The following is an 11,231-nucleotide window of genomic DNA, read 5'->3' as shown; positions in this document are numbered from 1 at the left end:
CATAAGAAATTGCACCAGATATAAATCACACACTCGTATGTAGTCCTCCATAGATATATGATTATCCCCAAAAGACACATCTCTTTATTCTCTCTAAAGTTTTCTAAACTTTAAGTCTAAAGACTCTCTTGGTTTTCTCTCCTTTTTCTTTCTTTCTTTGCATGGCTCATTTATATGAACTAGGAGGGGGTGGGTAGGGGTGTGGGGGTTGGAGGGAGGGAGGGAGGAGATCTTAAAAATAGCTGAAAAACATGAGGCAAGTAAAAGGTTTCCCTCTCAGTACATGTTATTACTATACATTCATTTTGTTCTTTCAGAAGAAAGTTATAGTTGCTTTACTGCTTATAGCAAAACCTTTGATTATGACAGAATTTAGAATATATTGTGATTTATGGGCATGCAAGAACATCTAAAGATTGGAAATGTTCATTAGAAGCAGGAAGCTATTGTAGGAACTAAGTTTGGAGAAACAGTTCCCAGTCATGCCTCTAGTGTGACTGGTAGCCATTTTGATTAAATCCTACCCTCGGGATTGCTTTCTTCTACTCCATAGCCCACAACTGAGAAGTTTAGAATAGTTTTTAACTGTTAAAGTTTTAAAATAGCAGTTTCCTATGACTTTTCCTAACACAATATTTTCGGTGGACATAATTGGCTACAATCCATCAGTTATGTGATGGGTACAGTTAGGACCTAGGATTTGCCCAGCACTTATTGGCCATTTTAGGCTGCTGTAAGCACTGGCCACTATTCTTCATGGACATATTTAGGGGACTGTCTCTTCCTGGTAATATCTGCTTGCTCCATTAGCTCTGGCAGAGAAGATATACTTTGTGTACCATCAGCTAGGGATCTACTTTTGATGTGTCATAGGAGTCAAGCCTTCTCTGCCATGGCAGCCACCTTATAGAATATTGTTACCTCCAAGATTAGCTTCCTCCCTTTTGATATTCTCAAGATCTGGTTATGTTATCAGTCTCCCAGCTTTCATGGCTCCATTGCTGAGATGGCCATTTTAATCCTCTTCATTGTCTAGGATTTGTGTGTTTCTTTTTATAATATTTATCTTTTAATGTGGATTTTTATGTCTTTAAATTGTATTTGATGTTTTATTAAATTGTTGTACACTGGCCAAAGAGTTTTTATGAGATAAGTGGCTAGAAAAATTGAACAAACAAACAAACAAACAAATAAATGTTTAGCTGAGGATAAAGAAAAGATTGGACACTTGACTTCCATAGAGGCATTTGCCTACATGATACATGACTGATCCGTGCCAAAGCAAATACATAGAACTCTTTTTGAAACAGCACTAGACCTCTTTTTAAATATTAATCTAGTTTAATGAAATCTATGCTAAACCTGTGTTTAAAAAACAGGATTTCTGTTTTTTACATAGAAACAACATAGAAAGCTGTTTAGAATGATAAATGTAGTCTGAGGCTGTTTATTGCTGCATTACAGATTTTCCACTGTTTCTTGAAAAAGCAACAGACAGCAAATGTCACCTCTGCAAAGAAGTTGAAGAAACGGTGGACTACATAGTTAAAAAGATTGCGCATGCAATCTACAAACAATAGTTGAAGCAAAGGTCAACAAGTTAGAATTATGACTTCAATATGTAATATAAAAGATGAATTGGAAAAAATAATTATGCTTTGGCATTATTGAGGGAAGTAGAATGGGGAGACAATGGATGGCTGGATGGATGGCTGGATGGATGGCTGGATGGATGGCTGGCTGGATGGATGGATGGATGGATGGATGGGATCAAAGAAAGTATATGACTGTTCTTGGAAGAATTACAAATTACTGCTAAGGACAGCTTGTGATGTGAACATTTGTCCTGGAGCTGAGCCTGACTGAATAGCACTTCACAGGATAACTACCAAAATAAAACATCCAGTATGATCCAATTTTCTTATTAATTACAGAAGATTTGTCTTTCTCCTATATACATTTACCGAAAACATTTCCAGCTATCATTTCAATAAGATAAAATAATATAACTGAGAATGCGATTTTAAAGTTATGAAAATAATGAGCAAAGGAATTAAAATGTTGTCTTTGAGTCTCAAAAGGCTCTGGTCAAAAAAAATAGCTGGAAGCTGAAAGTGATCACACATCTGTCAGCTTCAGTGTAATGTTTTAAAATATAGAATTGTGGTCTTAAGGTTTTTTTTTAAAAAAAGGATTGATAAAATAACTCCATATTACAGGATGCATTTCAGATGTTTGTTTACTTCCTTTCTTAAAGAAGCATATGTATAGTGGTTGGGACAAATGGATCTGGTTTCTGACATTCCTTGTCATATAATTAGCTTTGCTTGGTTCTTTTCATGGGATGTAATGATGTAAGCATCATTGTTTTTTCCTTGTTTTGTTGGGCAGCCTCAAAGAACTACTGTTGTAGGAGTTCCCATCTGGTTAGAAGTATTCCTATCCAAATGGGGAAAAAGGGAATTTCAGAGGGAAACTATTGGTACAGAATGTCCTAGAATATCAACAGTATTTAAGTATTGACATTTTCCAATAATGTAAACATCTAAGCAAAAACTAGAGTATGAGAATTTTTGACTTGAAGCAGTGCTCTTTTAAAGCTAATCTGCCTAAGGTCAGATTATTTATTTCCTCTCTCCTTCTGACACCTTCCCCTCTGTTCAGACATCTGAATCACATCTGCAATCACTTGCAGAAGGCTTCTGAATAAGGTTGAAGATCATATTCAATTCAAACCTTTATTGTCAGTGCACAACATGTGTACAATGAGATTGGTTGAGCCTCCCTTAGTGTACCCCCTGCCCAACACAATACAACTCACAGTGAAGACAGAAAATCCCTAACCCAATAAATCATATTAGCAAACACACAATTCTATTGCACCAATGTGAACATGTTACACGTTGCGCCAGCCATGCAAGTCCATCGTACTACGTAGTTATGATGTTATTTCGCATTCAGGAGTCTGACAGCCCACGGATAAAAACTGTTCTTCAGTCTGTTTGTGCGGCTGGCTATGCTTCTATATCTCCTTCCCGATGTAGAAATGTAAAGAAGTGCTGACCAGGGTGTGAATTGTCCCTGAGGATTTTCCTCACTCTTCTAAGGCAGCGAGCCCTAGCAATCTCAACTAGTGGTATCATATACTAAGGTATATGCAGCCTTAGTAGATGCAGTTCTGCTGTTGATTGTGGCTGGATGGAGATGTTCTGTTACATTTTTTGGGGGTACCCATGTTCCTGTGAGTATTAAAATAAACAAAAGATATGGGTGAAGTTACAGTATTACATGGACATGGAATAAGTAGGGAAGATCTTTTGCATCTTGGAAGATGTTGCTTCCATAATTCATGCTAGACTATAAAACAGAAGGAGTTGTTTCACATTTGGCAAATGCTTTTCTCTCTGAAGATCTAATGCACAAAGATCTATCCTGCCCTGTGGGAGAAGCATGACACAATATTTCCATATGCTGGCAAGACTGATGTGCCAAATAATTAGGCTGAATGTTAGAAATGGCAAAGTTATTTATGTGTCTGTTTATAGAAATAAATGTCAGGGGTAAAGCAACCCCACAATAGCCTTGCTCACATGTCTAACTTACTAATGTGCCTGTTATTAAATGAGGTGGTTTTGAAATGTTCCAATGTTGTTCAATCAAGATATACTATATCTGAATTTCATGTCTTGATTGGTTCAACAGATCATCCAAAATGTAATTCCGTACTTTAGAACTGTGGTCTCCAACCTTTCTGGGTTCAGGGATGGGTTTCGAAAGAAAAATTGTCTTCCATGGACCAGGGCAGGGTGGGTGAGAATGGTTTATCATGTGCAAATCCTGCATGTGCACAGTTGAAGCTTCACTTGCTTGATTGCCACTTGCACAGCCTGGTTCCTGGGGGTTGTGGACCCCTGCTTTAGAACAACTTTCCTTCAATTACATTAAATATTCTTTTTCTGTTGGAGTTATAATCTGGATTGTAGATCTGGTGAGTCTACCGAATACAGCTAATAGCTTGTTTCATAGTCAAAAAGCATAATTCAGTAAGATAAAGGTTTGTGGTGTCTGTAGCATAAGACATACACCTTACAATATCCACAGGAATCTCCTACAGTTATGTTCTGTCCAATTTATTTATTTATTTTGAATTGAGAACGACTGCTAGAACTTTCTAGAAAGACATTAAATTTTGCATGGAACATCCTTGGAGAATAAAATGCAAATATTTGAAATTTTCCCACAGTGTGGTTATTCCAAATTTTAGCCATTCTTTTACAAATCAATTTTGGAAGGTTTTTTTGTTTTTTTTTAATTTAACATGCTACAAATTGTCACCAATTGTTAGGTTATACAATCACAAAGTTAGGTTTGTATCAGATTTTAGCTGAAGGCTCTTGGGAACTAGCAGGGCCTTCCAAAAGAAATTGAAATGTTATCTTTATTAACCCCGGTTATATTGACTGAACTGAAAGTTCAGCACTGCTAAGAAAATCAGAGTTGCTTCAAACACTCAGAATGCAATACAAATGGTTGCCAATGAACTTGCTGTCAAAAAGGACCAAATTTAACATGCAAAAGCTCTTCTTTGCAACTGAGACAAAATTGTTACCAGCTGTTGATGCCTCAATGATTATTTCTTACTAAGTATTGTTCCCATAGAAAACCCAATTCTAACCCTAACCCTGTTTCATTATTCTTGTTGTTGTTGTTAGTTGCAAAGTCATGTCTGACCTATCATGACCCCATGGACAACATTTCTCCAGGTCTTCCTGTCCTCTACCATCCTCTGGAGTCCATTTAAGCTCACACCTACTGCTTCAGTGACTCCATCCAGCCACCTCATTCTCTGTTGTCCCTTTCTTCTTTTGCCCTCAATCTTTCCCAAAATTAGGCTCTTCTCCAGTGAGTCCTTCCTTCTCATTAGGTGGTCAAAGTATTTGAGTTTCATCTTCAGGATCTGGCCTTCTAAAGAGCAGTCAGGGTTGATCTCCTCTAGGACTGATCGGTTTGGTCGCCTTGCAGTCCAAGGGACTCACAGGAGTTACATTAAATAACATTAAGATATTCAAATGCCATGATACACAGATCAGAATAGTGCAGGAAACATTATTTCTTCTATGGAAGCAAAGGTTAGGAAGAGTATTGATGCTTTTGAAGTTTGGTGTTGGAGGAGACTCATGAGAATACTATAGACTATCAAGAAAATAAACAAATGGACTATCTCACTCAAGGCACAAATGACTACCCTCAAATTATCTTACTGGATAATTTGAACAGATTATGCAAAGACCTACTGTCTGGAAAGACTGTAATGTGGGAAAGGTGAAAGGAAAAGTAGTAAGGTGGATAGACTCAGCCATGAAGGCATTGTTAAAAGACCTGAAAGACCAGGTTAGATAGACATGGAGATGACCTTGGTTATTGTGCCATCAAGTCAACAACAACTTGATGGCACATTACCAATCAATCCATTAATTAATCAATCCAATCAATCAATAATTACACCAGATATATTAATAAAAAATAAGTTTTAGTGAATACAAACTCATTGTGTTCAACTTAAATTGGGAAGATACAGATATAAGCCTTCCTTTAGCCATGTAAGTTCCCTGGTTGTCTTTGTGTCAGTCATTCTTTCCAAATAAAATTGACCTGGGTTGCTATTGTGGAGCAATAATTAGAGAAGGGATTGGTATGTATACCACTCTGGAAGAAAAATGAGATATAAATCTCATAAGTAATAAATAAATGAAATCAGTCATCAACAAGGTACATGCATATATGGCGTGCAGAAGATCTCATGTTCCGCTGAGCTGGTAAATAGAGTTGCCTATGCCAGGACCCTTAAGAGGACATAGTACATCAATGTGGGTAATATAGAATTAAATGGTCTGTTGGTTTGACTCAAGCAGAGACAAGCATTTGGGTATTTGCAAAAGTGAGCAGCACATATCTAATAATGGGATTTAATGCTATAGCAGTTGTAGCAATATAGTAGTACCTAGTGAATTATAGAGCTGAAAAGAGGATTAGATATATCCATGGAGCATAAGATTCTGGTACAGCGCTTCATTTATGTAACTCTCTCTAGGACCAGTATTAGCATATTCCCTGAATATTTGCTGCTTTGGAAAAACAGCTGAAGAAAGTATCCTACCTGTTGTTTTCTAATGCACTCCTGGTTTGGATTATAGAAAACAAGATCCAGATCCAGTAGGGATTCTTTTTGTCACCATCCAGAAAGTTATTTTAATCATTAGCTGTATATACTGTCAAATGCTAGGCTTCAAATTGATCCATGAGTGGATGGAGGCAATCTGGTAAAGCAAGATAATGAAGTTGGGGACACAGGAATGAGCTGAAGAAGGCTCATGGAAGTCCCTTTTTAAAAAATTGATAAAATTTAACATTGTAACCATAGAGGGTGATGAGATAATGCACAAGGTGCTGGAGTGAAAGAAATAAGGACTGCAGCTTCATCCTTCATAAAGGATGCTGGGAGGCAGAGAGGCACTTGAATAAGACCTGAAAGAGGCCAGGCTCACACATTATTACTTTGCAGCACTCTTGTTTCAAAAGAATACTTAGGCACATCTCCAGAAATAGACCAGGTGCAAAGGAAGAATTACAGGAGGCTGAAGAGAGATTTCCTCCTACACCAGAAGAGCGTTTTCCCACTTCACTCCATGTCCCTTATTCTTGTCTGCCAATAGCTTCCTGGGCTATTTTGGTTGGCACCCTTTAAAAAAACAAACACCTGTCTGCCTGCAGCCTGACCCTTGGGCAAACTTGAAAACAGTATCCTCTCCACCTCCCACTTAATCTCAGGTTAAGGTGAACTATTGGTGTTTTTTTCCCCCCATTAGGTGGAAGAGGCAATTTGTCCCACATTCAAAGGGTAAGAATAGAATGGAATAGAATTTTTTATTGGCCAAGTGCGATTGGACACACAAGGAATTGTTTTAGGTGTATATGCTCTCAGTGTACATAAAGAGAATAAAATACATTCATCAAGAATAAAAAGATACAACACTTAGTGATAGTCAAGGTTACTAATAAGCTATCAAATTGTACTAGGAAACAAATAAAAACAATATAAATTGAAAGATACAACCATATGGTTATAGTAATAGGTGGGAAGAGATAGATACTAGTAAGGAAGAGAAAAATAATAGTAATACAGTCTTAGTAAATTATTTGACAATGTTGTGGGAATTAGTTGTTAAGCAGTATGGTGGCATTAGGGAAAAAACTGTCCTTGTGTCTACTTGTTCTGGTGTGCAGTGCCCTATAGCATCTTTTTGAGGGTAGAAGTTGAAACAATTTATGTCCAGGATGTGAAGGGTCTGTAGATATTTTCACAGCCCTCTTTTTGACTCGTGCAATATACAGCTCCTCAATGGAAGGCAGATTGGTAGCAATTGCTTTTTTCTGCAGTTCTAATTATCCATTGAAGTCTGTGTTTGTCTTGTTTGGTTGCAGAGCCAAACCAGGCAAAGTATTGCTCCCTGGAATGAGGTTCAGCACTCAAGAAACATTCAGTTTCTGCTGGCATTCTTTTCTGCTGACTCAAGCATTGGGAGATAGTATGCTAATGCAACCATGCAGAGTTGCTGGGAATCAGGCAATGTATGAATTATTACGATTTGAGGAACAACCCAGAAAGCTTAATATTGCCATCTTGGAGGCTGCCGAATAGAATATTTCGGAAAGAGGATGGATTCACACCACATCACTGTAAAACCCACCCGAGTTATCTCTTCCTTTATTCAATAATCAGTCTGGAATGTACAGAATGAAAACAAATGCAGAGGAAAACAATTTTAGTCCATGTGCCAAATGGGTGGAAGGAAGAGATAAAGCCTTTTTAAAAAAATAATAACCACATGGTTCTGTGGCCCAGATGCCTAGGGAATCTTCTGCATTTAATGCTGTCTCTTTCTTTATTGTGAGGAAGAAAGGAAGAAGCAACGTTCACAGGGGATCCACTTCTGGAGATTTTTTAGTCAGTTTACACAATGTCAAAGCTCTCCAGTATAATCAAAAAGGAGAGAATGCAATTGGAAAAATGTACGTTTCTCATATGCAACACACATATTCACAAAAGGTCTGGAATACATTTGTGCATATCGAAATTGGACGTTCACACATCCAAGACCAAGTGTTCTCAATGCAAAAAAAAAAAAAAAAAAGATACATTAAGTTTTGATGAAAAGTCTCCCAGATGTTTTTCTTGTTGGGACTGACGTTTGACCTCAGATTAAAATATCATCCTATTGTGCAGAGGACAAAAAGAGATTAAACATAAGAAGGTTGTGTACTTTTCTATTTAGGAGATCTTATTTGTGGCTAACCAGATTGATAAACTGCTTGACTCAGTTGACTGAGTATGCAAATACATTTGTATTGTAGAAAGATGTTTACAAATTGTGCTTCCTAAAATATTTTTTTAAAGAAAGAAGGTAGAAAAAATATTGTATTAATGCAGAGATGGAACAAATAACGTAGCCCTCCTTATCTGGAACATGAATGACCAAAGACTGGCCTTATACATGGTTCTTAGAGTTGTGGAACATATTTAACCAATTAACTGGATAAATAAAAAATGTCATCCATTCCTATCTAGATAAAGATGCCATCAGTAGAGTATTGGATTTGGAAACAGGACACCCAAACGTATCATTCCTCCATCAGGAAGGATTTTTGGATGGCCTTGAGCGACAGAGTAATTTACAAGCTAATATACCTGACAGGATTGTTGTGAAGATAAAGTGGAATGAGGGCATTTTATTACATGCTGTGTTTGAGGCTTTTAAAGTAGAAAGAGAAAGGAAATACATTGTTCATCTGTGGGAAAGTTCTGGCAAAACTATTTTCAAGTGTATTTACAAGATATTTTGCATGATGAATTCAGACTGTGAGCCAACTTTTAAACGTGGGAGATTGAATTGCATCAGTCCGCCACCAGAAGGATAGCAGATCCACTGCAAACATCATGAAGAAAAAGCAAAGGTTTTTCTGATAGAACTTAGCAAGCTGTGCATGAGATTTTTTTTCTGTTCCTGATCTCATAGTATTCAAAGCTGGCTTGACCTAGCTCTTTTCTTTAAATAATCCCATATCTCATGCTAATTTGATTTATTGTTTTATTTATTCCAATCTTCTCACATTGTTCCTCTTGCCCGCAGGCATTCAGTACTAATTATAACTTCAAAAATATTTTTATTTTAAAAATATTTCTTATAACTGTCAGTCTCCTGATATAGCAGGGGTATCAAACTTGATTTCATTGAGGGACACATCAGGGTTGTGTTTGACTTCGGGGGGCCGGATGGGCGTGTGCAGGTGGGCGTGTCCAGCTCGACGTCACTCTTGTCAGGGGCCCCTGTGGTGGTCCAGGCAGGGCTGGGGAGGATCCACTTTGGCTAGGAGTTTGTCAGCGAAAATGGAGCTTGGGGGGGAGCGTGCGGTGCCCCCAGGCTCCATTTTTGCTGTGACAGCCTCCTGCAGCCCTCTGCAAGCGAAAAGGGCCACCACACACAGCTCTCCTGAGCTCTGTTTTTGCTGGCAGAGGCACCGCCTTTGCTGTTTCCAGGGTGGTCCCGCGGACCAGATCTAAGCACCCTGTGAGCCAGATCTCACCCGCAGGCCTTGAGTTTGACATCCCTACTATATAGCTTCATGCTATCTTCTTTTCAGCTTTAAGATCACCATGCATGGTTCTCTTCTGGTTTCGAGAGGGACAGGAAGGATGGTAGAGCAAAAGAATGTCGAATGTAACAGTGATGCTTAATGTGGTTTAGGAGAGAGTTTAGGGAAAAAAGACTACCTATTTTTCAAATAGCATCTTTAAACAATATGCCTTTCAACAGTTACTGCAGGGATCTATGAGCAGAAAGGTGCATTGTGTTTATGTTTTTCTGAAGGCCGTTTTCTCAGCATGTACAAAATATCCTTTTAATATGTAAAAGAAATATCTACTCAAATCCAATTGGTTCAGGAAAAGTTGCAACCAATCCACTGACTATAATAATTATACAAATATGCTCTTACCAAAACTCCCACCTGCAAAACTACTGACAGCTGAGGATCAGGGAGCACTTCCTGACAACAGATCTTGTCCTCTAGAGTGAGATCAACTCCATCCAAAACTGGCTGGATTTTAATTGCTGAATCTAATTTCCTATTGACCAATAGCAACTCCATCTTTTTCTGGGTTAGATTTGAACTTGTTCTCATTCATCCAGGTTTTTTTTTTAAAAAAATGAACTTAGGCACGGATTTGGATAACTAAGAATAAAAGAGTCAACTGATTTCATAATATATTTTATTTTTATTTATTTATTATTTATTTGTCAAACATGTATGAGATAACAGGTATAAGTATAAACATGAATATGAGCACAGGAAATGGATACGAATAAATGGGGACAGTAGGACAGGGATGGTAGGCACATTGGTGCGCTTATGCACACCCCTTACAGACCTCAGGAATGGGGTGAGGTCAACAGTAGACAGTCTAAGGATAAAGTTATGGGGGTTTGGGGATAGATGACCTCCGTGTCCAAAATCCTAGGCAACTTCCCTCAGCAATTTCAAATTGATGTTGAATAGAGCAGGGAACAAAATGGAGCCCTACAAGGCACAAACCTAATGGTCCATGTGTCAAACTGTAATCCACCGAGCATCATCTTCTGGTCCAGAGCAGAAGGATCAGAACCACTGTAAGATTGGGCCCTTAATCCCACTAGATGGTCAGAATAATATCAAAAGTCACCAAGAGTTCTAGAAGCACTACCAAGATTTTGAGAAAGGAATATAGGTCCAGAAATAGATTTCATGTAGCAGAATAAAGTTATGAAGCTCCTGGCCTTGTCCATGTAATTTGATATGGTTCTTCCTATTTTGTACCCTTGCCTGAATCTATCCCCCTCCAAAGTAGACCAATAAAGATAGCTCATTCCTACTGTACAGACCTCTTCTTCATGTTGGTACAGAACAAACCCAACATGATGGTTGGACCATCATGTTGGTACAGAACAAACCCATTATATAACAAGCAAGCCAATTTACAGAAAATCTGGATATAGTTCCACATTCTTTTGGCTTGATGTAAAAATCCCAGTGTTACAAATAAACATGTTTTTGGGTCTGTCCTTTTATCAATATCTGGCTGCGACATATGGAGTAGTTTCTGTTAAATGCCACTGATTTTCATTTGCCAGTTTGCA

Source organism: Pituophis catenifer, unplaced genomic scaffold (assembly GCF_029215685.1).
Source record: "Pituophis catenifer annectens isolate HBS135680 unplaced genomic scaffold, rPitCat1.0.hap2 SCAF_1, whole genome shotgun sequence".
NCBI classification, from domain to species: Eukaryota; Metazoa; Chordata; class Lepidosauria; order Squamata; family Colubridae; genus Pituophis; species Pituophis catenifer.
Note: the sequence above shows the minus strand (reverse complement) of the source record.